Below are 27858 nucleotides of genomic sequence, written 5' to 3'. Positions count from 1 at the left end.
TTTCCTTACTCTGGACAGTTCATGAAACACACCACTCTCTTCTTCATGACTTCAGGCTCACAGAACCAATAATGTACTCACTAGGCAAAACTTCAACACTACGCTTGAAGATTATTTTGAACAGTGAAATCACCAATAAGCGAAAAGTAAGCACATGAGACTAGAAGGCCTTTAAGTGAAGGGACCTGATGAAGCACCAAGGTTCGAGGCTTTCTGGAAAGAGTGGCTTATGAGCTGCAACCTGTAGGACAATTACAGATGAACTCTTTGGTGCTTTGTTCTGTGACATCTAGTACAGTGTCTAAATACAGTACAAGTTAACACTAAAGACAAAACCTTAATTTTCAAGGTCTACTAACTTAGAAACATAAAATAGCAAAAGTTTTACTTAATTGAAACTGGGATATATAATGAATACATAATTACTTCTAAAATCTTGGACATCCATTTCAGCCACCGTGATTCTCAAAACACAGAACAGCACTTTCCTGTTGGATAGATGTCTTATGTGAAGATAGCAGGCATGACTAAACGGGGACAGAGCACTGAACAGATTGAGAGCAGCCAAAACTCAGGGAGACTTGTAAATCAAGCAGAGAAAGAGTAGCCTAAGAAGACATCATGAGGGAAGTAGCAGGATGATCAGTTGTAGCATCCTAAAATTAAAGTAGTAGTTTCCTACTGAAGAGTAGTAAGCATTGGAAAGAGTCCAAGGAGTTTGAAGAAAGAAGAGCATCCATTCACCGAGTTTCACAGCTAGAAGGTCATTGTTGACCTTGACAGCAGCGACTTTAGTGAAAAATAAGAGGTAAATTACAATAAACTGAAGAGCAAAAATAATGTTCTTTGTGTACCTTATCCCTTCATTATAACCACACTGGCCTTTTCCAGCTTCTCATACATGTCCTGCTCCCTGTGGATATGGATCTTAATGTTCTCTGCCTTTTAAATAGGTAATTCCTTCTGAGATTTAATCATCTCAGACATATTTACTATACAAGGTTTTCCCTGAATATCACACCTGCTGTATCAAGTCTTCCTGTTACACATTCTCATAATATCCTAGCACAGATTCTAATTCTACATCTATTTGATTATTTGAATAACACCTGTTTCCCCTCTCCACCATGAAATGCAGACTGAAACTAGGTCTTATTTTCCTGACAATAGTATCCCTATCACCTAATGCTGTTCCCATACATGGTTTTTACTCAACTAATAACTATACTCCTCCTAAGACTAAAACATCATTGGATTCATTTGTTCATTTTGTTTCCCTGTGGTACTTTGCATATGCAAAGTGCTCAAAAATAGGTAGAAGCAATCAAACATTAATTAATCAAATTGCAATTAAAAATTAATAGGAAATATCTAGATTGTCACAGAGCATCTAGAACATTCTACCAATACTGTCTGGTTTCTCTTTTTTTGTTCATCACTATATAGCTTTTGCCTAGAAAAATGCATATACAGAGTTAGTACAAAACAATTAATTAATAGGTAAATAATTAAATGAAGGTAAGCTTATAATGAGTTACAGTCTAATATTTACCTTATATTTATAAACTTACAAGGCAAATTTGTTAGAATAAAGCAACAGCTACCAAGATGATCCTCCAAGACAGAGAGATCATTTTCAAAGAAATTCTGGCTTTAATTGTGACCTATACTACGAGGAAGAAAATTAGGAGGTACTTTCAGAAACCAAAATACCATAACAAGGATCATTCTTATAAACTGATTGAAAAGCTATGAATAAGAAATGTAATACTTGTACATTATCAAGAGCACATCCCAAAAAAATGTATGAGTATCATCTAAGATATGCTAAATCCACAATAAAATAAAATGAAAAATAAAGTGAATAGTTTTAGGTTATATATACAGCTATAGGAAACAGAGACTATTATAGAACTTAAAATTAACAATATCATTTAGATATCAAAGAAATTCAAAATTAAAGCCACAATAAGGTATTATTATATACCCACTAGAATGGCTAAAAGACTGACAATACCAAGCTCTGGTGAAGGTAAGGAGCAATTGGACTTGTTACAGACCACTTGTGGAAACATGAAATGGTGAAGGAACTTTGGAAAATTTTGACTTTTTTAAATGAAGTTAAATGTAAACTTATATTATGACTCAACTTTTCTCATGAGAAATGAAAACTTATATTCATACAAAGACTTATACTTGAATGTTCCTGGTAACTTTATTCATACTAACCACAAATGGAAAAAACTCAAATATCCTTTTTAGGTCAATGGATAAACAAATTATGGATACAAAAATAAAACAGAAATAGATTACATATCACAATATGGATGAGCCTCAAAAATACTTAAGAAGACAGAATATAAGACTACATACTTGTGATTCTGTGCACATAATGTTCTAGAATGGGTAAAACTAATCTATGAAGATAGGAATTAGATCAGGGGTTTTCTAAGGAGAATGATAGGGAAATTCATTCAAACGGGATGTAAGCGAATGTTTTAGGGTGAGGGTGGTTGCATGGGTGTATTTAACAAACATGGACTTGCAACTGTCATTGGCCAAATTTTCATCAAATGTATTATGCTGCACACTTAAAAATGGGTACATTATCTTCTTACTGTGTGCAAACTGCATTACAAAAATTTCAGAAAAATTTTCAAACATACAATTGGGGGAAAAGATGGAAAACAAAGATCTTCAACTGCTACTTTGCTTTTACTTCTAAGGCTAAGGGAAATTTACTAGAAATAATATGGAAAGAAAAGAACTAAGGCCAAATTTAAGAAGACGATTATATGGTAAATCTAGATCTTCTAATTTAATCCAAGTTTTAAAACACAGAAATTATATTCCATATGTTGGTCAGGATTCTTTGTTTCCATGACTAAAATTCTCTAGAGGCTTAAATTACACTATAGGGACTGAATTATCCCTACCAAAATATACATAGGTAGAAACTTCTAATATGAATGTACTTGGAGATAAGGATCTTTGGAGGAAATAATTAAGAATAAGTGATGATGTAAAATGGAGTCTAATCCAATAGGATTAGGGTCATTATAATAAGAAATACCAAAGAGTTCACTCTCCTTCCTCTATCTAAGGATACAAGAAGAAGGAAGCCATCTGCCCAACAGGAGAGAACCTGAACCAGAAACCAAACCTTGCCAGACCTTTTTCTAGGACTCTGTGAAGTCCAGAATTGTGACAAAGTACATTTCTATTATTTAAGTGACTCAATCTATAGTATTTTTTATGAGTGTCTGAACAGGCTAATATAAACAGAGATTGCTTTATTATAGGGTACTAGATGACTCATAGAATCTCGAGGAGGGCAAAGAAACCAATATTGGTTCCACTCAGGGAGCTGCCACTTTCATCCCTACCAGAGCATCCCAGATGAACCAAGCACCTTCAGCACATGCTCGCAAGAGGAACCAACATTTCTCCACTTGGTCACTGCCTCAACTGCCTCCCTCCATTCTTGCAAGTCTGCCATTGGTGAGGTTTTCTTGGTAGAGCCTTGGTGGGCCAGCCCACAACATCTACTCCATCAGAGCACTGAAATCCCTTGCTAATAAGACCACTGAGCTGCATTCAGGAGACTTTAAGGGGTTCTTCAAGGAGAAGATGAAGAAAGACTGAAAATATTCTGCAATCAAAAAGGGCACTGAAGAATCATAGACAAGACCAGTGAGGCTGATACTCCTTCGCCCAATTGCAATGCAAACTATTAAAAGAATAATTTTTGATCTCTTACAAAAAAAATAAAAAGCAATCAAGGAGGGCAGCATAATTTTATTATGAACTATGTCTCAGATTGGTATATCCCACTGATCTCTAAAAGACAGAAAGTCCCCCATATTATATGAAATCTACCACTATATATATTGTACTATATATATTACACTATATATAATGCACTAAATGAAACAATAATAATAGAATAGAGCAAGTGGATCAGGGGAAGGAGATGGGTAGGGAAAGGGAAGGTACTGAGGAATGAGATTGATCAAAATCTATCAGGTTCCCATATGACCTATGATATAATGAATATCACTATTATGTATACATACCATGCACCAATACATTTTTAAATCATATGCAAATAAAAAATTAAAAAGAAATATGAGACAGGTTAAAAAGTGAGCATGATTCATTGATCAATAGCATCCTAAAAGGAAGTTCCTAGGTACTTACCATGAGAAACATTTTTCGAATGAACACACAGGCATCCTCTTATCAAGCTTGCCAGTGACACAGTATCCAGACCTGGGTTAAAGAGACTGCCTGACTTTATGTCTAAATTTATTCCTGCTTCTTTCTCTAGTGCACTTCCTTTGACTCTGTGACCCCACACTGTCCACCTTGACCCTTGTTAAGACATCTGAGCTGGGATGAAAAACTCACTTCCACAATTTATCTCTTTGATCTGAAGCACTCATTTCACCTCCCTGGGCCTCCAGTTCATCATTTGAACATAAGGATCATTTCCAAGGCCCACTGCATTTCCTAATCCAGTGATTTTTAGGAAGCCTCTTGGGTTTGGCAATCCTTTGGGGTTTTCTCAAAAAAGTTTTTAATGTGCTCTTACCTATGGCTTTTTTGAGGTTATCCAGTTGATATGTTAGTAAGCATTTGGAAAATGTTAGCTATAAATGGACAAATAAAGAATAGGGCATTTTACCCTAAACATCTCTATTCAAGACCCCAGTTCATCATGCTGTTCCTCTTAATGTACCCAGGGAGTTATTTGAAAACATACAAAAAGCTGGAGGAAGGTTATAAATTGCATTTGAAGTCATCTAATGATTGGCTTATTCCTCAAATTTTTGAACAGGAATGATCTTTAAATATAACTATACACTCAAATCCCTGTGGTTGAAATACCAGAAAAGACATAAACTGAAATGAGTTTAATGAGAATGGAAGAAATGTTGGCAACCTCTCAGTTTGCATCCATGCCTGGCAAAAAGGGGAGGGGGGATGCCCTCCAATTAGCCCTTCTTTTTCAATACAGTCCTCATCACAAGAAGAGCTGCTTGATATTTAACTACGTGCAAACTCCTCTGAACTTTCAAGCCTACTACAATCAAATCAGTGGCTATTTTTATGGCTTCGTTTTATGGCTCTCAAAAAAAAAAACAACTCACCTGTGAAATGTGGAATTTTGAAAGGGTCAAAGCAGTATATCATATGGGAAGGCACATTAGATATGAATAATTTACATCTTAATTTTATGTATACAAAAATAATTAGAAAATTTTACTAGGAATGCTAGGTGGTGAGAATACTGTCTTCTTTCAGTCCACTTTCATTTCTCCCACAGATTCTAAATCTTAGGCTGCTCATGAACACAGTAATAAGCACCTATGATGTAGCAACATTTATTCAAAGGATACATTAATTCTCAGGTACTTTGTAAGAATGTTGATAAACCTCATTGGATAACCCAGCAAAGTCTAGAGACTGTGAGAAAAATAAGAACAGATGGAAATACTGTACCCAAATTTGTTTTTAAATTTTAAAAACCCATAATTTACACATCATATTAGTGTGCTTTCTGGGGGGAAAAAAGCTTTATAAATGCATAAGTAATTATCTCTATGCAAAGTCTACCAATACTCTATCTTGAGGCCATTGGGCTTCCCAGGTTCACAGATGGAAGAAGTAATGGATATTAATAGAGAAGTCCTAGGCTTTGGGCACAGTGTTTGTGAAGAGCTCCGACTCATTTGTCCACATTTCCAATAGGGCTCTTTCCCACAGACTTGTGAATCAATGACAGCTGAGAATTCACCTGGAACACCAAGCTCTCTGATCAAGCATAAACATCAAATTCTTTCCCCCAGAATGCTGCACATTTTAATGTAAGATCTCTTCTCACTGGAGCATGCTAAAACTGTCAATTCCCTTGCTATATTACCTTCTCTTCATATTCTGCTGAGGCCAAAATGTGTCAAATGGACAGATTGCTCTGCCAGAGACAGTCAGATTTTGTCAAACTAAGAAAATTAAACCCAGGCCCTGTCATAAAAACACAGCTCTGGAGTTTGCAGGATGCTCCCATGAAGCTGGTCTTGCTCCCAGCTGCACTCCCTCCTGGCATTTCCACACTGGCCAAATGTTGATTCAAAACATAACGAAACCAGCAATCTCTCCAGCAACTTCTGCTTCCACTGACACAGCTGACTGGCTTTGGGTAAGTGGTGTTTGTCAACTGCCAGTCTGAACTGCTGACCATAAAACATGAGATAATGAACAAAAATTAGCTCCAGAAGAGAAATTTCAGCCATCTGAATTTGGCTTTTCCAGGTTTTTGAAGCCTTTTTTTTTTCTCTCTCTTGGGAAAGACACAATTTTTTTACTTCATCTTTCATCATGTTTGAGTATTTTAACACTACAATATTCTCTGAATTGGCTTGATTTTCATTTAAGATTAAAATTCTAGTTGTATTATCCTTAACAGTGTGATTCTGCCAGTTAATTTATGATGGTTAGGAATTTCCTATTGAAAAAGATAGGCAAAACCTAGACACATAAGAGCACAGGCAGATATTCAGAGGAGATCTTCCTGGATAAACCCTGCAGCACTTTCTTCTGGGTGTTTCTGTCTGTCATTGCCTCTGGCATCTGATATCTATGTCTGATGTTCTCTGAAGTCTTTTTGGAGGAACTCTGGATGCATTCTAAGATTTCCACATATATTCCCAAGTTCTTCATTTCCTCTGCCTAAATATTCCATAGAACAGATGGCTGGGAAATTATTGCATCATGAACTAAAATAGAAAGAGGAATGACTTTCTTGCTCAATGACTAATTGTCACTTGATGATGGCTAATTTGAAAGTAGCAATATGATTGTCCTTTAGTCATACAAATTGCAATTTCCATACAAATTACATAGTGTCATAAAGGTAAAACTTAATACTTAAACTCTTGTGTATGAGACCAAAATTGAAAACGCACACAGAAAATAATGACAATTTTTTAAGTAGAATTTTCACCAATTCTACCTGTGATTACCCTTTGCTACCAACCAAAAAGTTAATTTGAATTAAATCTTTTGGATCACTGAAAACTGTACCTGTAATTATATTTTGCTTTTTCTACTTTTAATGTGTCAATCCCAATCCCTGCCCCCATGGTGGCTCTACTATTTGTTTGTTTGTTTGTTTGTTTAGCAATCAGCTATTGGGAAAAAAAAAAAGAATGGTCCCTATAGCCTGAAACTATTCATGCCTTGCCTATTATAATTTACCAGCATTTAGTATAAACACATATATAGAAGTGTCATGTTAAATAGCTAAGAAATGTTTATAGAATTGGCATGAAAAGTAAAAAACATAGTTCTTCACGTATCTCTCAGAGTTCGTTCTTCCAAGAATAATTCTGCTTAATTAATTGATAAGGTGCATATTTAAATCATTTCTTTACATTCCAGGGCAGAGGCATTAATTTATGTTTAATTTGTTTTCTCAAATGTAAGTGGATTTGAACTAGAAACTTAGAGGTGAATTGGAGCTGTCAAACCTATTTTAAGATGACTCGCAATTAACATAAATTAAAAGAACACGACAGAATTTTTTGGCTCAGCTATTACTGAGAAAGTATATATTCATATATGTTTGCTAATTTTTAAATTTATTTCTGATCCCTATATAAATTTACTTTCCATTACTTAAATCTTCTTTTTCAGCCCATTAAAGTAGTATAAATTTTTTCTTCTGAAATCTTTTCTGTTCTGAAACTTAATCTAGCCATCTCCTAAATGTTGCCTTGTTTTTTTTTTTTTTTTTTTTTTGTCCCCTACACTTTGCCTTATAATTCTCTCAAGGTACCTATGTAATTACTGATTTGTCCTTGAAGTTTTGACAGTTTTTATTTGTTATGTGCCTCTGAATTCTACATCTAGGAAGACAGTCATTATCCCTACATTATAGCCAACTATGTTACTGGAGCAGAAGTGGTAAATATAATACACACGGAGCACTGAGAGGGAGAAGAACCTTGAAGTGGTCGTGGATGCAAAGAATATATGTGAATATAAGCTCTGATCTATGGCAGCTGAAGGAATGAGCAAGGACATATCCTGATTTTATTGCTTGAGCATTTAAGGTGCAGAAGATAAAACAGAAATGTGATTGGTAGCCACCACAACACACACCTTCCTTGCTAATATCTGCCATTTTAACAGCCTTCTTTTGAAAACATTTTCTGCACTTCGTATTTGTTGTATTTCTATGCTATTGACAATTGGGTGAATTGTTTATTAACTTCCTAGGAAAAGGATTCAACCTGAGTTTTAATTTTTAGCAAGATAGCTGTTAAAGGGATACAGTAAGATGGTATGCTCAGCTCTCTGGTTCACATAACAGAGTGCATGACTTAAATATTTACCTTAAGAAATCTGTAAACTGGGCTTGGGTTGTGGCTCAGTGGTAGATGCTTGCCTAGCACATGTGAGGCCCTGAGTTTGATTCTCAGCTCCGTGTAAAAATAAATAAAATAAAGGTCTATTTACAACTAAAAAATATTAAAATGAAAAAAATTTAAAAGAAAGAAATCTGTAAGCCAAAAAAATGTCAGTCAATCCAGGCAATTTGGATGTTGTTCTGTCCAGTTTTTTAATAATTCCTATAGCAATTGAGTCTTTTCTTCAATTATATCACACAGAGGAATCTAGTATACAGAACTGGTTAAAATAAGGACAGTGCCCAAAGCACCCCTGTCTCTTGTAGGACTTGCATTGAACACACACATACACACACATTGTGCCATGAACCCTGAGGAGATCCAAGGGATACATTTTGAAAATAACCCTGCTAATTGGTCTCTCAAGTCCTCTTCCAGGCATTTAATAAATGTTTTGTTTACCGAAAGTGCTACTGTGGCAAAAGAAAAGAAAAAGAAAAAATATCATAGAAAAGGCTAAATGGACAGTACTTTCAAAGTGTGATTTTGTTATCACCTATTTTAATTTGTTCTCCCAAAGGCACTCTTCCATGTTCTGCACTCTGGTACTAGGCTGCTCAGGTGACCTTTTTGGGTGACCTTGAGAAAGCTACTTAACCTCTCTGCAACTGTGTATTCTCATCTATAAAGTGATACAACCATCATAGCTACCTCATTGAACTATCATTTGCATTAAATGTTTTGGCCCATGGAGAGTCCTTTACAATAGAGCCTGGCACATGTAAGTGCTTAATAAGTTTAAGCTATTTTTACTCAGTTCAATAAAATAAGTACCTGAATTGAGAAAAGCATAAAGAGTTTTAGGGGATAAAGATAATTGATTATATGTAATCCTAGCCCAGAATAAATTTACAACCTCCTTCGATAAGGACCCACATATGTTCATAAGACTCTCAGTTTTTTGGAGATCCAGATAGCCCACACTTCTTCCAATTGATCCACTTGGATCCTGCCAAAAGAGAATAGATGCAAGCTGCTAAATGTAGGTCCAAGTACCCATCTCATTAATAATGGGAAGCAAGTGCCCGACTGCTCTGGTAGACTAGAATGTGGAGTGAAGGTTACCATCCTCTTGGAAGCCTAGAAACAGAATTTGCATGGACAATGAGCTACCAGGCCACCTGTAATACTGGAAAGGTTTCAATGGCTCCACTGAAATAGTACAAGAAAAAGGAAAGGATGAATAGGTCTGGCCTGAAAGTGAGTCTTCACCCTGCCTTCAAGAGAACCTTGGCCAGTGAATGGCCAGCTCTCAGCCTCCCTACATAATCAGTCTGTCTTGCAAGAGCAAGAGCAAGTAAAAGGACTCAGTGGTTCTAAAGGAGTTCAGATGACATGGCTAGGGAGAACGAGGGACTGGAAACCAAGGAGATATTTTGAGTTTCCCCAATGACAGGGATGTTAAAGTGTCCTGAGATGACAGGCACAGTCTTTTACAGTGAAAAATCTCCATGCACAATGCACCAGTAGGGCCCCTAATAAGAAATGGTAAAAAGAATAGCAGAAACACTCTCCCAAAACTTCTACTACAGACTAAAGGTAATGGCAGAAATTCCTTTCTCTGACCCCAAGTGAAAATATGTGAGAAAGTGGGAAATAATTCTCAGCCCAAACCTAATGCACACACAAAGGATAACTTCTAAATGGGATCATGAAAATATCTCCCCCAAAAGTCAATGTCCTAGAAGTAAGAAATGGACAAGGAGCAGGGACCAAAAAGTAGAGGGTTCGGTGGGGGAAAAAAAGGCAAATAATGAATAATGTAGATGTAGGAGTGAGAACTGGAGAAGCTCAGGAGTTCAGTCTTTCATGTGCCTGGGCCAGAATTCATCGGCGATAACCGTTCTGTGAAGTTGGAACTCAGCCTGTAGACAGTGGGGAACCACTGTGCTCTTTGGGTTGAGGGAAGCATGAAGTAACAGATAAAAGATTCAAATAGTATCAGAAACAATTTGGAAGGCTACACTGATTGTTTCAGAGAAGTTAGCACAGCTTTTCCTCTTGGTTTTCCAACTCCCATCCTATACATCCTTTAGAACTTAGATTAATGCAATTTTCATATATACAATTTTATGATTTTATGCAACACATCTTGGCATAAAAATAATTTTTCTTATTATGACTTTGTCTTTATTTCTCAGGAATTTCCCCCAACTCTGAATCTTTGAACTAAGTAAGTCTTGCCAGTCATTTGGTCTAAACCTCTCCATTTTTCAAGGGAGGAATCTGAAGATGAGAAAAATTGAAAGTGTTTGTATCAGGGTCACACAGTGAATGACTTCATGTTCATAAGTTTCATCCCCAATTAGTTAAGTTTCTTGTAGAGAAGCACTGTATTGGGGTTTTTGTTACTAAATTTCTAAAACATGATTTGATCCAGCACTTCAAAAGTAGTCAACTTTGAATGGAATATACATTGTCCATAAAGTTGAACTTTGATGATTGACATCTTGTTAAAAAACAAAAAGGTCTCCGACAACATATAAATTTTAACAAGATTCCAGCTCAACCTCAAAATCAATCCTTCAGAAAATTCTAAATCTATTTGTTTTTTTCATGGAATAATTTAAGGACACTTCCTGAATGAGCTAATTAGATTGTCATTTTTAAACATCATAGTTACAGATTATCAAAAAAAGTCATCACAAGGATTTGTAGCACCAAAACAAAAATTTTCCACAAATATGAAAAACTGTTGAATAGAATTGAAATTGTAACAACAGTCATGAAGCTAGACTATTAAATCTTAAGAAAATTAGTTCTATTTGGTCATTTGCATGTGAGAAGGACTACTTTTCTATCCTTTGTGTATCCTTCTGGAAATTCCATATTACTGGTACTTAGCTTCAAGAGGGAAGTTCTTATAATAGAAACATAGCAATAAAGTCTTCAGTAAAATTTTCAGAGGCTTTGGGAGTTTTCCATACCCCAAAGATAGCTCAGGCTATAGCCCTATCAAATGACTAGATTAAACCTTCCATTGAACAATCATGCTTCTTCCAGAATAATCTCTCTACACTGTGCCACACACCTTCTCTGTTGACTTCAATAAAGATTAAATAGAAAGGTTCATTAAGTACACAAAATGTTTTAAATATCTGCCTTGACTTTATTCCATCTTGAAAATGACCTCTAAGCAGGATTAAGTCAATGCTTTTTAAAATGCTAATTATCTGACACTTGAATGCTTTTAACTGGCTGCCAACATGGTTTGGCAAAGAGAGACAAACTTTTCAGTTGCTTTGGGGCAAAGAGTCACTTTTCTCTAATTTTCAAAGTAAAATCCTTCTGATTCCTTCAATGTCTCTAATTCTCTATTTAGGATTGAAGATAATTTGGAATAGCAACATCATAATCTTTTTCCTCTTGTTGATCCTGATTTAGCTTATTTATGAATAATATTTCATATATTCCTCAGTTTCAAAGATGGAAAAAAACAATGATTTTTTCACCTGTAAAGTTTTCCAAAGAAGAATGAAAACTTCTCCACTCTCAGTTGAGAATAATGTGAAAACAATGGTGGTTGCCTCTCTTCAAATTCTACTTTCCCCCAGGGAGGCAGGAATGACTATTCAATAAGGCTTTAGGAAAGTAACCCTCTGGGTTCAAGATCATGGTGTTTAAAAGAGAGCTGAGAACTTCTCTGTCCCTGCTGGTTAATTAGCATAAGGATATTTTGATCTCAAGCTGTATGATTTTGCCTCCTCCCCCTACTTCTGTCTAATTTCAAATGGTTTAGAATTAGAACAAAGGGAAATCAATCGTAACTTTACACATAAAAATGAGGTACCACATTAATGATCTATATTTGTTGTAAGATACACGCCAATCTAAAAATGTCCAAATGTGGGAAATGGGAATACATAAAGAACAGCAGTCTGGAAAATACTTATCAGTCATATTAAGTGTATTTTTTCATCACAATGAAATATCCAATAAAGGTAATAAAGTTTTATCTGAAGGAAGATTGCACTTGAATTTTAGTGCAATGTATCACTGTAATGGAATCTTCTCTACTAAATGAAGTTACAGGATTTCCAGCATTGTCTTTTTCCTTTCTCCATGGCCACAACTTTGAACCCTTCTCCTGGTTATCCATGTGTTCCCTAGTACCACTCATCATAGTACCATGAATGTTCAGCTAACATAGTGCTGCCCAGTAGGTGACATGAAGATTTTTTCATCTTCATTGTGGTCTTCATTGGTTCCCCATTCCTGGGATGTCAAACTTCCTGGAGTCTTCATTGCAACTTCAGATTCTCTTTCTTAGCTTTATGCATGGTGCTCTCAGGTGATGCTTGCAGGGACTCCAACCCTGCCACACATTGCCTTGTTTCTCAGGCTTTCCATTGAAATCTCCATTGTAGCCACTGTGATCCTATAATTGTTGCATTCTGCATGCCAAAAAAATCAGCATATAAGTGTTGCCAAGGTCCTCCACTAGCAGTAACCAGGCCCCCATGAACCATGCATCAGGGGCCTCTGAATGTCTATGTGGCTGGACAAGGGGAAATGAATCTGGGAAAAACAATTCTCTAGGTAGCTTTGTGTGAGAGCAGGGTTCCCCATAAGTCTCTTCTCAAAGTAAAGTATTTCAAATGTGTTCACAGTATTGCACTCTTGAGCGTGCAACGGTTATGGCCTTCCTGATTCCACTCCCCCACTTTTTTTTAAACTAAAATAATTTTTGTTTTAGTTACATAGGACAGTAGAATGCATTTTGACACATAAATGGAGTATAACTTCTCACTCTTCTGATTATACATGTTGTAGAATCACACTGATTATGTAATCATATATGCACATAGGGTCATAATGTCCAGTTCATGCTACTATCCTTCCTACCCCCAAACCCCTCCCCTTCCTGCACTTACCTCTGTCTAATCCAAAGTACCCCTATTCTTCCCTAGCTTCCTCTTATTGTGAATTAGCATCATCTTCATATCAGATAAAACATTCAGCCTTTGTTTTGGGGGATCTGACTTATTTAGCTTAGACTGATATTCTCCATCTCTATGCACTTACCTGTAAATGCCATAATTGCTATAGTCACAGCAATAACCTCACTTCTTGGCATCAGTTTTCTGGGTTACTCAGCTTTCTATAACTACAACAAAATATATGACAAATCAACTTATAAACAGGTTTATTTTTGCTTATACTCTTCAGGTTTTACTCCATGGTTACTCCGCCCAATTGCTTTTAAACCTTTGATGAAGCATTACATCATAGAGGAAACACAGGACAGAAAAAAAAAGCTACTCACCACATGGTAACCAGGAAGCAGAAGAAATAAGTGGGACAACATCCAAATGTCTCCATCAAGAGTACACCCCCAGTGACCTCACTTCCTTTCAGTTGGCCCCACCCCCTAAAGATTGCATAACTCCCCAGTACCACCACAAGCTGCCAACCCAGACATTAACACATGGCCTTTGAGGGACATTTAAAATCAAGACCATAATACAACCAAAATTATGTGTTTCAGAAAAGGATTTAAGATTGCTCACAATTATAGTTGATTTCAGAAAATAAACAAGTAAACAGAATAATAAATAAATGCTGCCAATTAATGACCCCACAATAAATAATCTACAGTTGAATAAATAATTCTTTAGGCTGAGCCCAGAAGTATCAACATTGGCAAACTTAATGAATCTTTTATAAACTGTTGTTAATAGTAGATTTTAGATCTGACAAGTATGTGTTCTTGAAATATGCAGAACCACGTATCATAGGGCTCTCAAATCCCTCTTCACTGATATTATGTCAAGTATGGGGCCATTTTTCCAACAAAGATAGCAGCGCATCTTTTGATTAGACTTAAAGCTTTTTAAACTCATTTGCATTTATGGGTGACCCAAAATAGTTATGTCAGGCTGAAAAAGAGAAGACTCATAATGTAGCAAGTGTTCACAGCTATACAATTTGTTTGTTGATGATTTGGGCTACAAAAATCAGATGAATTAGATTAGCATTCCTGCTCTGACAAACACAACCCTGGGTCTTTGGACGAACTAATGTCTCTGACAAGGTTTGTTCATCTTTAAAATGGTTAAAATAATCATTTCTACCTCAGATCAGAGAACTGAGCCTAGCACATATTAAGTCCTCAGTAAACATAACACTGGTAAATCAGTTTTAGATTTGCTATCACTCTTGCTTAGCTAGAAAGCAACAAATAAGAAAAATGATTCTATCTGTGTTCAACCTCAGTTAATTTAAGGCAGAATTCATCACTTAGAGTCATAAGTAGTAAAGAATATTAAACTAACTTAACTCTGAAGCATTTAAGACCCCTTCAGTCAAATATGTCAAAAATGATCTCAATAGTGTTTGAACACATTATTTTCTTTAATAATGCAATCAAGAAGTAATCATTTTAAAACTACAACAATTTAAATTAAAAGACCAAGCTTTCCAAAGTATATTTATTCTGGCCTTTCCAGGAACACACATTTCTCTGCTCGATAGCAGTGTGATTTCTGTTTTGAACATTCCCATGCACACTTTGACTTGTGGCCTTCACTCCTTGTTAGGTTTGTTGTTTCAGTTTTTATTATTCCCTGTGAGCATGTTCCTGACAAAGAATACAGGTCTGGACCATTAACCTAGACAAGGATACTGGGCCACAATTTAGAGATTTTTTATTTGAACACCTTTGATCCCAAGCAAAACTTCTGAGCTGACAGATTATTCGGAATTTAATGCATATTAAACAACGTACAGAAACATTCACCCTACTTGTCCCCAAAACTATTCCCTACACCAGAGATTCCAGCCAGTTCCAGAAAAGTCCATATAACCTACAATAGGATTCAATGGTGGCTCAAGTATATTTATTTTCCTTGAGTAGATTACATAAGTAATAAAAGACAAACAGAATAGCTTCTATGCTGAACTAGCTTATACCCTTTGTCATTATCTTTATACTACATCTCTACTCAAAACTCAAAGAAGGACTCCTCTCTTCTCTTTTGTTAACAATTTGAGAAGAGATGGATTGAGCTTAACTATGGAGATTAGCCCAGCTGTTTGGAATTGTATCTGACATTTAGTTGTCCAAAATTAATAAGCAATCAGAAGTCACTAAATCCGTTCATTCAAAACACTGAATACCTGCTATGTGCGTCACTGCTGTAGAGGCTAGGGATATACCAATAAATACAAAGGGCTTTTTAATGCATGTGCCTCCAAGAATTGGGCTTTATAGTTCTAATATTTAACCTTTAAAAATTCTAACAAGATTAGATCTTATAGAAAAAAAAAGAAAACAGAAAGAAATAAGCTTAAAATAAGCAGCCAGGGTTTGTGGAGTGTTTGTTTGTTTTGTTTTTTTCTCATGCTGTTTCTTTACCCCCCAAAATAAATAAATAAAGAAGAAAATAGAAAATATGAAAGGAAGGAAGGGGGGAAGAGGGAAAGAAGGGGTGTGAATGAATGAATGGTGGCTTTTTGATAACAAAAACACATTCTACATTCTACATTTTACAAAGAATAAATACCATGATCAAAAATACTACTTATAAAGAGAATTAGTTGCAAGTAAGGCTGAACATTGGGAAATTTAGTACTTGGCACAAATTCAATATTCACAATAGTGAATTCAATGAGTAGAGCACTATTTTCTTCAAAGTTTCTAAAACAATAAGCAACAGTCTATCATTATGAACAGGAGTCAAAATGAGGTGAGTGTTATTTACACATCAAATTTGTTAAGATTGTGGAAATCTAGACAGTGTTTTCATTGTTATTCCTGCAGAGACAAATGCCAAAGGAAAAACCCTCAAGTAAGATGTGATTAGAACATGAGCTTGTCCATCAAAGAAGCCCTTATGTGCTGTACCTGTAGGTAGCTATACCATGCTTGCTGCTCAGAGAGATTGCTTTCAACTTCAGGTTAGGCAAATTTAAGAACTGCAGATGAAGAAAACAGATGTGGACAACAATACCCCCAGTTTAAATCAAACAACTGTTACCATGCCCTCCTGTGAGGGAACAGATGGTGGTAGGTAACAGATTTCCCCATAACCATTAAATGGAGGGCATGGAGCCAGATTGTACTAATTGAAGAAAAACATACTAACTAAAAGACAGTAACTTTTAATTGTTATACCATCTACTCTTTCTTAGAAGCCGATTTCAAAGGGTTGGGAGATTTTGGAAAACCAAACAATTCAACCCATACTGATTCAGACTCACAGAAAATTTTCTTAGCTCAACAAATAGCATCATAAACTACAGAGATGTCTGAGCCAGAATTCTGACAGTCCCACCCATTCTCTTATAGCTAGAGGCCCAAGCTGCAATGTCATTAAGTCCTGTTTATTTTATGTCCAAAGAGCATCTTGGGTTAATTTATTTTTCTTCACCTCTATTGTCACCACTTAGCCAGCTTCACCTTGCAGAGGAAAGAGTCATCATCTTTGGGGAAAGCTAGCATCATTACAATTGTTTTATGCACAATGAATGACATTCAGTCTGAAAAATATTAGGAAAGTCAGGATTTTCTAAAATCCAACAAAACAAAAACAGACAAAAGAGGGTGATCCACAGATAAGATGTTGGGCTTAGAAGATGAGAAAGCTGAAATAACTATGATTAACATATACCAGAAAATAAGAAAAAGATGAAGGAAAGCAATTAAAAGAAAGAATTTCTTCAAACTCTTGGCATTGCTGGTTAAGAATCAAATACAAATTCTAAAAATGAAAAATACTATAATTAAAATTAAAATTTTAATTGATGGGATTGTACATTAGGCATACACTTTTAGTCTGTTTGCTGCTGCTATAATAGAATATCACGGACTGTTTACAGTATAAAGAATAGACATTTATTTGGCTTTTACTTCAAGTCTAAGAAGTCCAAGATCAAGGAGTCACATCTAGTGAGGGCCTTCTTCCTTCATCATAACATGGCAATATCGTCACCGGAGAGAGACTCAAGAGAGGAAAAGGGGGCCAAACTCCCCCTTTTTATAATAACATACTACCACAATAATGGCCTTAATCTATCCATGGAGGCAGGGCTCCATGACCTAATCACCTCTTATAGGTGCTGTCTTAATAAAATATTTTTATTATGCATTGTAGTTATACAAAATAGTAGGATTTATGTCGACATAATAACATGTATGGAATGTAATTTGCTACTCTTAAGTGTCTGGTACTTCCTCTTTCCCTCCTCTGCTCATATTCCTTTATTCTACTGGTGTTCTTCTGTTTATTTATATATTTTTAAATAGTACTTTATAGGTATATACAAAGGTAAACTTCACTGTGGTTTATTCATATATGTATATAACATTATTTGGTCAATTTCCTTACATAGTTTCTCCCTCTTTTCATCTCTCCTCCCTCCCCCTCTATCCTCCTTTCCTGGACTACTCATCTCTTGTATTTTCATGGGATTTCCCCCACCCTTTGTCCTCTTATTTTTATCTATCTTCCACATGTGAGAGAAAATATTTGACCCTTGACTTTCTAAGTCTGGCTTATTTTTATTTACCATGATACTCTCCCATTCCATCCGTTTACCTGCAAATATCATAATTTCGTTCTTCTTTATGTCTGAGTAAATCTCCATTGTGTACCACATTTTCTTTGTCCATTTATCTGTTGATGAGCACCTGGGATGATTCCGTTACTTGGCTACTGTGAATTGCATGGCTATAAACATTAAACATTATAAATATAAACATTGATATACATCACTATAGGATGCTGATTTTAGTTCTTAGTTCTATTCATCCTTAAATATCAAGAAGTGTGATAGTAGGGTATATGGTGGTTTTATTCCTAGTCCTTTGCGGCATCTCCACACTGCTTTCCAAAGTGTTTGTACTAATTTTTAATCCCACCAAAAATGTATGAGTATACCTTTCCCCCATATCCTTACCAGCATTTATTATTATTTGTATTTCTGATGATTGCCATTCTAAATTGGAGTGAGATAAAATCTCTATAGTTTTGATTTGCATTTCTCTGATTGCTAGGAATGTTGAACATGTTTCATGTGTTTGTTGATGATTTGTATTTTTTGAGAAGTGTCTGTTTTTTTTTCTCACTAATTAATTGGGTCATTTGGGGGTTTGGGTTTTTTTTCAAATTCTTTATATATTCTGGATATTAGTTCCCTATCTGTAGGTTCTTCCTTTAAACTCTTGTTTCCTTCTGTGCTATCACATTTAATGATTCTTGGCTTTATTTCATGAACTTTAAGAGTCTCGTTAAGAAAATTAGTGCCTACATCAATATGTTGGAATGTTGAGCCTATGTTTTCTTCTAGCAGTTTCAAAGTTTCTGGTCTAATCCCTAGGGCTTTGAACAACAGCACTAATATTCATATTATCTTTTTTTTTTTTTAAATTTACTTGTGGTACTGGGATTGAATCCAGATCCTTGTACATACTAGGCCAGCACTCTACCACTGAGCTGCATCCTCAGCCCCTAATTCCTAGGTCTTTGATCTACTTTGATTTAACTTTTATTTGGGTAAAAGGAAACTAGTTTCACTATCTACATATAGATATCAAGTTTTCCCAGCATCGTTATTTTAAAAGGCTATCTTTTCTCCAACATTGATTTTTGGCAACTTTATGAAATATAAAATAGCTATGCCTATGCTGGTTTGTCTCTGTATCTTCTATTCTATTCCATTGGTCTCCATGTCTGTTTGGATACCAATACCAGGCTGTTTTTGTTACTCTAGCTCTGTGGTATGATTTACGTATTGTGATTTCTCCAATATCATTCTTTTTACTCAGGATTATTTTGGCTATTCCACATAAATTTTAGGACTTTTTTCTGCTTCTCTGAAGAATGTCATTGATATTTTCATGGGAATTGCATTGAATCTATATAATGCTTTTGGCCATTTGACATCAATTCTGCCTACCCAAGAACTTGGGAGATCTTTCCACTTTCTAAGGCCTTCTTCAATTTCTTTCTTTAGTGTTCTATCGTTTTTCACTCTAGAGGTTTTTTACCTCCTTGATTAGATTTATTCCCAAGAATTTTTTAGATTATTTTTTAGATTATTATTCCCAAGAATTTTTTAATTATTATTGTGAATAGGATAATTTTCCTGATTTCTTTCTCAGCAGATTCATTATTGGAATATAGGAAAGCAATTGATTCATGTGCATTGATTTTGTATCCTTCTTCTTTACTGAATATGTTTACCAACTCTAAAAGTCATGGAGTATTTTGGGTGTTAGAGTCTGTAAACAAGTCTGGATGGCGCCTGGCATTTTGCCAGAGGGAGTGCTTTGTGAAGTAACGCCAGCAAGCCATTAAGTGTGGAGATTCCTTTTTGGTTGACTGCTGTATCTAGTTTATGCTAATTAAGATAAGCTGTGTGGAATGTATATATATCCCTCCTGTCCTACAATAAACGGCTCCCACTCCTGCTGTATTGATCTACACAAGTTGCTCATCACCCCCCCGGTTATTTTGCTGCAGCCGGGCTGCGGCATTGGGGGTGTTTTAGGTATAGAATCACATCATCAGCAAACACAGGTGATTTGACTTCTTTTCCTATTTATATCTATTTGATTTCCTTTTCTTGCCTAATTGCTCTTAATAACATCATAATGGCAATTAAATTTCATATGATTTGGGGGGACACATTCAATTATAGCAAAAGAAGGAAACAATATTAGTGAACTGAAAGGTCATTAAAAACTATCCAAAATAAAATAGAGAGGAAAATGAATGAAGAGTATGGATCAGACAGTAAGCAACACATTAGACACCATGGGAAAATTTCAGGGGAGTAGAAAAATTCCAGGGAGGAAAAAAATATATACTTAAGAAAATTTTGACCAAGAATTTTGAAAAACCAAAAGAAAAGATAGATACAGATTAAATAAGCACAAATAGAATAAATTTCAAGAGAAAATGCAGCTTCACACACTACACTAAAGAGAGAAAAAAAAACAGAAAAGCAAAAACAAAACTTCATTTTTAGTGAAGAAAACTTATGACTATGGTTAACTTCTCAGCAGAAATTAATATAATTCAGATGAAGGATAGAGTGCTATCTTTGAAATGTGTAAAATAATAACTACTAACTATTATTTAGTACTCCATAATAATATCTTTCACAAATTAAGGTGATATATATATTATAAAATGTAAGATTGTCAAGTTGGTTGAGAAAATAAAATTTAAGTTATGCTATTTATAAAAGACATGCCTTAAGTTAAAAAATCTAAAAGAATCAAATTAAATGTAGATTAAAATTTATACCATCTCAAAAACACTAACCAAAATAAAATGGTGGAAATACCAATATCAGATATGCTAGATGATAAGGCAAGAAACATTCTTGTCTTAATGAAAAGGGAGCTAAACCACCCTAATGATATAACAATTATAAGCTTATGTGTACTCAGGATAACTGCAAAAGTTAACAAAATTAAACAAGAAAAAATTATCCAAACTGTGAATGTTACATTTTAGGGTACATTATCAATAGCAGATAGGAAAAAAGGATTAAAATTTAGTAAAGAAATAAATATCTGAACACAAAATAAGCAAACTTGACTTAACTGACATGTATAACATAACATCCACAACTAAGCCAGAGATCACATTTAAGTGCACATAGAATGTTTAAAAATTTGCCATATATTAAGGTATATATTAAATAAATCAAATTATCACCATGATACTGAGCTTCAAGCAACTGTCTAGATCTGCATATCTTAGAAAATTAAGCAATAACATTTATCAAAAAACATTGATCAAAGAAGAAGTCACAACAATGACTTGGAAGTAGTTTGAACTGGATGAAAACAAAGAAAATACCTGTTAAAACTTGTTGCTTGTATAAAGTACTGATGAGAGAAGAACTCATAGCCCTAAATATGTATAAAATCACACACCAAATAGCAATGTTTTGGTCAAAAATGAATTGCATATGTGACATGGGTCCCCGAAGACTGATGGACCTGAAAAACTCCTATTGCCTAGAGATGTTGTGGCATTGTAATGTCATAGGGCAATGTGTCGATCATGGTTTGTTGTGATACTTGTGCAAACAAATCTTCACAAAAACCACATAAATTATATCACATACAATTATGTATATTATAAAACACTTGATAATAATAATAAACAACCATGTTACTGGTTTACATATTTACTATACTCTCCATTGTTATTTTAGAATATATTCCTTTTATTTATAAGAAGTGTTTCCTGTAAAATTGTATGTTATGATATGGTGGCAGCAGCCTCATGTATCTTGTGTTTGTTTAAGCCCACTCGGTGATGTTCACATAATAAAATTGCCTCTAAGGTGTTTCTCAGAAGTATTTCATCATTATGTGATACCTTATATCAAGACAAATGAAAGGTAATCTAAGTCTCCAACTCAATAGGAAACAAGTATTGAATAAAAAACAAAGAACATAAAAAGAAGCTATAATAAAAACTGAAATTCAATAAAAGTAATCATTGATATTGTGATTTTGGTATAGATTGTCCCCAAAACCTCATATATGGGAAACATGACATCTGACATAGTAATGTTCAGAAATGAAATAGTTATATTTTGAGAGCTATAACCTAATCAGTAGACTGATTCATTTGATGGATTAATAATTTGAAAGAACTACACTCATGGGTGTTTACTGTAGGCAGGTGAGGTATGATGGAGGAAATAGGTCACTAGATGTGTCTTTGGGGGTTTTGGCCTGACACCTGTCTTCCTCTGCTTCCCAGATGCCATGATCTGAGCAGCCTTCCTCTACCATGCCCTCTGCCATGATATTCTGCCTCACCACAGGCCCACAGCATTGGAGTCTGCCTACCATGAACTAAACCTCTGAAACTGTGAGCCAAAAATAAACTTTCCTCCTCTAAGTTGTTCTTGCCAGGTGTTTCACAATAATGAAATGTGGACTGATAACAAATATTTTGAAAAAAAATTACAAAAATTATAAATCATCAGCAAGAAAAAGTAAGAAAATGTAATTTGCCAACATCAGAAACGAAAAAGTGGCATAGTCATACACTCTACAGACATTACAAAGACAATCAAAAGGTATTACAAAGAACTTTATGCCAATATACAAGATATATTAGATAATCCCTGGAAAAACAAAATTTCAAAGTCTTACATAGGAAGAAATAGAATAACTGAATGTGCTCTAATAAAGAAATTTATTAAAAATTATTAGAAATTTCTCTATAAAGAAAATTCCAGTCCATAATCTTTGTAATCATTTAAGGATGAATAAATATGAATCTTACACTAAATTTTCCAAAGAATAAGGAAAAAATGTAAAATTATTTCAGCTAATTTAATTGAATATATATTATATAATGTAATATTTATATACTATATAGTACATATAGTATACTATAGTACAGTATATAATACTATATATATAGTATAGTATATAGCATAGAGAATATATATAGTACACTATAGTACAGTATATGATACTACACATTGTTTATATCATATAAAATTATATCATAATATATTTATACCATATTATATATATGTCATATATAGATATTTAATATATATTCAATTAAATGAGCTGAAATAATTTACATATTATATATTACATATATGATAGATATAATAATATAATACATAATATATTTTCTATAATAATCTGATATGATATGTAATGTATTATATGTAATATATAATAGCATATGATATATAATACTGATGTAATATATATTTTCTATGTTATATCTGGCATAATGTATAATATATATTACTATCTTATATATAATATATTGTATATATGTAATATAATATATATATAATTTAGAAAATTAAACCCAGTAACATATAAAAAAGCCAATATATCACACACAAATGGAACTTATTCCAGGAATACAAGGTTGTTTAAAATTTTAAAATCAACTAATGTATTTTACCACATTAGGAGGTAAAAAGAAGAAATTACTATAGCCATTTCTAGATATCCAGAAAATATTTATGTTAAAAACAGCAATTTAGTAAACCAGGAATAGATTCTTCAGAAAATCCTATAGGAAAGAGTACACTTCATGGTGACTATAAAAAAATGAACTCGATCAGTTTGGCTTCTGGCATTTTTTAATGCATAGTTCATCCTACAGAAAATTCATTACTGAATCAAGTTTCTAAGAAATATATTGCTTCTCAATTTAAGGAGGTGGGTTTTAATATTTTGCAAATCTAGATAATAATGAACCATAGGATATTGGAATTTGAATTACAGTAGTCTTTAATATATACATACAGACAACACATTAATGTTTAAAAAGTTCATTTTCTTGCAATCATAAGAAGAAAACCTTGAAACAGTTTTAGGAAAAATAAAACAGGTATATGAGAAGTAATATTAAAATTTGTATAAAATTTTACCCTTTTTTAATCTTTTGGAAAATTAATTTTCTATACTGTACTTTACTCTTAAAATCACTACATGTAACTGCTGACAAGACTTTAAAACAGCCAGGCACAGTGGCTCATGCCTGCAATCCCAGCAACTCAGGAGGTTAAGGCAAAAGAACAACAAGTTCCAAGACCATCCTCAACAACTTGGTGAGGCCCTAAACAACCAAGACCCTGTTTCAAAATAAAAAACCAAAAGGGCTAGGGATGTGGTTCAGTGGTTAATTACCTCTGGATTCAATACTCAGTACCAAAAAATAAAATAAAATAAAACCTTTAAAATAATGATCTCTTGAAATCCCCATTTATATTCAAAAAGTAACAGTTTTTGCACAAGTTGATGATTTTAAAAATTTACATAATTTTATAATCCATCAGTGTTAGAGACTGTAAACAAGTCAGGATGGCTCCTGGCATTTTGCCAGAGGGAGTGGTTTGTGAAGTAACACCAGCAAGCCATTAAGTGTGGAGATTCCTTATTGGTTGACTGCTGTATCTAGTTTATGTTAATTAAGATAAGCTGTGTGGAATGTATATATACCCCTCCTGTCCTACATTAAAACTTGCTGCAGATCAGTAATTGAATTCTATTTAAATATATATTTATACAAATATACACAAAATTCATATTTATCATCTTTTTATTCATTTGAAATATATCAAAATTCTTATGATAATGCAAATGAATATCAAATATAGTCAACATTTTTAATATTAATTATTAAAAATAATATACTAGAACCTTACATTTATGGCGACTATGCATGCTATATTAGAGCAGTCACACTGAAGGACACCACAAAAGTGAACATCAACTATCAATTATCTTTAAGATCACGTAATCCTTCCAGACCTGCAAAAAATGCTACTTGAATTATGCCCTGAGTTATTCCAAGACCTCAAATGCATTTTCTTCAAGAGCTTCATAGGCAGGACCATGTGGGCAACACCACCTGGGGGCAGGACCCCTTCTTGGTCACATTTGACATTTGGTAGGTCTCAATGGAACAAAGAAGGCTAATGTCACTGTTACTCTTTCAGCCTGAGAGGACCTAAGGAGAATATGTTACAGTCACTCTTCTCAGACTTTCCTCTGAGAAGTACCATATGAATGCCCCAAAGAGGACATTCCAAGATCTAAGGAATTCACTTGGCACATCACTGGTGAAGCCCAGATCTATCTGCATGCAAAGTCTAGTTGTACAATTCCTGCCCATACAAACTGACTCTTTAACATTGGTTCAGACAGGAAGTAATGGTTCTTTGTACAAAGAGGAAAATATGCTAATTCAATGGAAGGAATACTCCATTACTGATATCAAAACTATTGAAAAATTTCAAAAAAAATTCTAATTGAACTTAAATTTGATAGAGGGCATTTTTCTTTTTGCTTGTTTGCTTGGTTATTTATTTAATTACAGTTTTAACTGTACTTAAATAGTAAATACTTTGCCATTTGCTGGTGGTCTCTGCAACTGGTTATGCATCCAAACTAGATTCCAGATTCCTTTAAAAATGTAACTGTTTGAGCCTTCATGAGCCTCAAATGAATAAAACTAAAGCCTGCACAGCCAAATAATTTATTCACACAGTTCAAAATCCATAATGACAGAATAAAAGAGCATGTATTTATTGAAGAGATTCAGGTTATGCATGCTCAACTCCAAACCAACAACCTATACTGGTGTAAGGTGCCACCAGATATTCTATGCTCACCACCTACCAGGAGCCAAAGTGGAAACCATGACTAAGATAGAATGAATGAGGCAGAGGACAGGATCTTAAAGAAGATACCATGGAGAAAATGTACTGCATATTCACACATAAGGAGGGATAAAAGGTCAGAATAAGGAAACTCTTTGGTGTCAACAAAAAGGAGTAAGACATGGAAACAAACCCTTTCATCCCATTCTGTTTGCTAGATCATTTCATCCCACTCTGTTTAATCAAAGAAATGTTTTGTTTTCAAAATTTTGAATATAATAACAATATTCAAAATGGCTAATATTGAAGGTGGCCACAAAGTTTTGATGTTGTTGATGCCCTAAAACTTTGTTAAGTAATAGGAAAGTTAAGTTTTCTATACTTAAATTTCCTATTACTCCCTCTAGGTATAGGAGTCTCAAGTCTTGATCAATTCTTTGAAATCTCTAAACTTTAATATGTATGTCATGTCATCGAATTCTTAGCCAAGCATTTATTCTTATTTTATATATGTCTAAAAAAGTCAGACAGAAACAAAATATTTTATCCTGGGTGTGCATTCAGAGTTGTATTAGTCTATTTGGGCTGTTATAATAAATTAGCATTGATTGGGTAATTTAAACAATAAACATTTATTTCTCACTGTTCTGGAAGCTGAGAATTCCAAGGCCAAGATGTTAGTTGATCTGGTATCTGATAAGGCACCACATCCTGGTTTGCAGATGGCCATATTCTCTTGTATCCTTACAAGACAGAGAGCAGAAAGAGAAAAAGCAATCTCTCTGGTGTCTTTTATAATGGCATTAATCCCATTCAGGAGGGCTTTATCTTCATGATTTCTTTTATAGCATAATCATGTCTGCATTCTATTCTTTTTTTCTCCATGATTCAATCTAGATTTTTTTTTAACTAATCTATCTTCCAGTTAACAATTAATTTCTTTGGTTGTTTCCAACTGCTAGTAAATCTATTTCTGGTATTTTAACTTGGGTTATTACATTTTTCAGTTACTGAATGTCTACTGGATCCTTTTATGAAAGCTTCAACCTTTCATGTAAAATCTTCCATCTTATCCCTTTTATGTTGAACATGTGAATCAGTTATTTTAAAATTCATATCTAATAATGTCAATATCTAGATCACCTTCAGATCTGTTTCTACTATCTATTTTATTATCTAGTTCTGTTCCTTGGATATGCTTTTTTTCCCTTTGGATATAGGCATTTAGATCACCTTCAGATCTGTTTCTACTATCTATTTTATTATCTAGTTCTGTTCCTTGGATATGCTTTTTTTTCCCTTTGGATATAGGCATTTCACAATAGCAAAGTATACAGGCTTTGAATATTTTTCAGCAGAGAGGATCCACCCTCTCTTCGGGCAAAGAGCTGACACTGAACATGTGAAATATACACATCAATCTCCTCATAGACAGACTATGCTGTTTTGAGGAGGGTTTTCAGTCTTTTTAAGGGGCCCCATTAGCGATTCCAACAAGGAGTCCAGGTGTATCTTAGGGCCCTTCTTCCTTGGCAGTACCTGAATTACAATTTCAGTTTCTGCAATACCTCATGATTGCAAAAACCCTATTCTATTTTCAGCTGTTTTGTTACTGGCTTTTTATTTTTCTACCCTATACATGTTAGGAATTCAGCAAACGACTCAATGGAAAAAACAAGTGTCAAACTTACCTTTTCTATACTCCTTTCTTTCAGGGTTTTTGGCATCTCTAATTCCGATTGCCTTGACAGCCTCAAACTTCGATTTTCATTTCATCATTTCAGTTCAATTCCATGACATTGCCCAAAGCTTTTCTGGCTTCTCTATCTCTCAGAAGCCACCCTCTTCATGACCTGCCAGACCCAGCCCAACCCTCTACCTGTGCTCACTCCCAATCCAGGAATCAGAAAGTGACTTCAGGTGAGAAAAGCACACAGAATATTGAATTCATGCCCCAAATCCCTCTTCTCCCTGGATCCTTGTTCTTCAAAGCCCACCCATCTCAGTGGCATTCTGGTGCCTTCAAAGAGATGGATTTCCATCCTTTATTCAGATATTCTAGTTGTTTTCAGAAGGACCATTGCTATATTGTTTCTACTCCATCATCACTAAAAGGTAGAAGTCTATCATATTCAAATTTTGCTGCATTCTTGAAAGTAGCCTTTCCTTGGGAATGCCACGAGCAAATGAACAAATTTTTATTTGTTTGTCATACACTAAATTCCAAAAGAGAATTTTAAACAACACAATATTATCTATAAGAGAA

This window comes from Urocitellus parryii, chromosome 14 (genome assembly GCF_045843805.1).
Source record: "Urocitellus parryii isolate mUroPar1 chromosome 14, mUroPar1.hap1, whole genome shotgun sequence".
In the NCBI taxonomy this organism is placed as follows: Eukaryota; Metazoa; Chordata; class Mammalia; order Rodentia; family Sciuridae; genus Urocitellus; species Urocitellus parryii.
The sequence above is the reverse complement of the archived record's forward strand: the minus strand, read 5'-3'. Positions refer to the sequence as shown.